Source organism: Limulus polyphemus, unplaced genomic scaffold (assembly GCF_000517525.1).
Source record: "Limulus polyphemus unplaced genomic scaffold, Limulus_polyphemus-2.1.2 Scaffold5777, whole genome shotgun sequence".
NCBI classification, from domain to species: domain Eukaryota; kingdom Metazoa; phylum Arthropoda; class Merostomata; order Xiphosura; family Limulidae; genus Limulus; species Limulus polyphemus.
The window spans coordinates 3,178-5,291 of record NW_013671387.1 but is presented as its reverse complement, the minus strand read 5'-3'; the positions used below and the strand labels follow the sequence as shown (position 1 = coordinate 5,291).

General features: G+C 32.7%; 1 protein-coding gene across 1 annotated transcript in view; it reads right to left on the bottom strand.

The window, feature by feature from the left end:
• Positions 1-1,327, bottom strand: part of LOC111089281 (DNA fragmentation factor subunit beta-like) — a gene marked incomplete at its 3' end in the record, with an annotated part of 53,414 nt that extends 52,087 nt beyond the window's left edge. Inside the window, exon 1 of the mRNA XM_022401490.1 lies at positions 1,276-1,327. The remainder of the gene's footprint in view (positions 1-1,275) is intronic.
• Between the last annotated feature and the right edge of the window lie 787 nt (positions 1,328-2,114).

Sequence of the window (2,114 nt, the reverse complement as noted above, 5' to 3'; positions counted from 1 at the left end):
TTATTAATAATACTTAGTTCTAAAAGAAAATACAAGAAAAAAAACAAAAAGAAAACTAGTATGTGTCCTACGTCTCGTCTTTGTTCTCTAATATATATATATATATATATATATATATATATATATATAATATAGCAGCTTAATCATTTGAAATATGGAAGATCTGACTTCAATATAGATTCTTCTTAATCATCATTTAGAAAAACAACTTAAATTTATAAAAAAAAATCCTTTCAGAAGATTGCTTAACCCTATGCACACAGGCGAGAATCAAAGTGTGCATGCCATGATCTTTTCCATAGTGCCATTCAACATGGTATTATGTACTTGATGTCAGTTGTAAAGTATTCAGTTTATCCTATATTGCTGATTTAGCAACAGTTCATAGTAAAGCAAAGTAAATGCCAGATACAATATATATATGGAAAATGAAAAACTGTATATATGCATTTTGCAGATTCTTAAGGTTATGCAACTATACAATAACCAAAAGTATTTTTATTCTTTACACAAACTTTGTCCTCCAACAATGCAATATATGCATAGCAACCAAGGCAAAGGGGTAAACAAATATTTGATACCCAATCCTCCAGCTCACCTTAATAGTAAGCATAAAGCAAATATTTGTGGGATTCTATTCCTAGCCTAGAATAGTCTTAAGACAATTTGTTGATAATTGTTTTAAAATCTAGTTCAACCTGGTAGTTTATTTTTTAGTGCATGTTTTCCCACAAAAACAAGCTACTGAAAAGGAGAGAACAGTGTTGTGGCTGAAAGCTATCAACAACAAAACACAGAAAGCAATAGGAAAGCTGTGAGAGTCAAAGTCTAACTATAACTGTGTGTGTTCAGCTAATTTTATATCATGTAAATGTTGTATTCCAATTTTTTTTAAACACAAGATAATTGTATTAGTCTGGTTACTGCACGCTTGGCCATTCTGTCGGGTCATTGATCCACGAGTCAGCAGGGTGCTGCTAGGGACAAGAATAAAACCCAATTAATTGTAACTTTACTCGATATCTCGCCAATGTCTCGTCTGACAACTTATCCTAGTATTGATAACACATTGCAATTGATAATTAGACTTTTAAACAATAATATCTGAACAATAATTGAAGAATTTGCACAGCAGCTTCAAAAGTAACAAATGTATATGGTAGACCTATATAAATTGAGTACACGCAGCTGTAGTTGCTTCACTATTGTTTGCCCCTTTGTCAAGATGCTGATCGCGTAACAGGCAAAATCACATGACTGTGACAGCACACCAACCTCAAAAATACCTTTGTTACTCATCTGGTTTTTAGTCTACAATAGTTTGTTTGTTTTGAATTTCGCACAATGCTACACAAGGGCTGTCTGCGCTAGCCATCCCTAATTTAGCCGTGTAAGAGTAGAGGGAAGGCAGCTAGTCATCACCACCCACTGCCAACTCTTGGGCTACTCTTTTACCAACGAATAGTGGGACTGACTGTTCCATTATAATACCCCCACGTTTGAAAGGGCAAGCATATTTGGTGGGACAGGGATTCGAATCCACGACCTTCAGATTGCAAGTCGAGCGTCCTAACCACCTGGCCTGTCTACAAATACAATGTAGTTACATGTAATAAATTTCGAATTATAGTTAATATTCCTTCTCCAATACACAGTCAGTCCAATGTGTTTGATTAATACATCACGAAGTCTCATGAAAAGCAGAAAAGGTTGACCTTATTCTCCTTTTAAAAACACAGAAAATTTTACTTAAAAATGAAACAAATTCTGAGAATTCTGAGAATACTTCATAGAATTAATACTAATAGTATAATTAATTAATATTTTTGTATTACGAAATGTTTACTTTATTACATTAAATATTTGATAACCTTATTCTGCTAAAAATACCCGATAATCATTAAATACTTGAAATAACATAATACCTTTATGATTATCAACTTTAAACTTCAAAAAGAGTTAATTTTTTACTGAAAGACTGTAACGACCATGTGCTGCATTTACAAGCCTGTATTAAAACGCCCCATCTAACGGCAGTAACATAAATTTTTATAGTAGTTTCTCGTTTTCCCTGGCAGTTATTTAGATTTAAAAATAATTATTTCCGAAGAAAT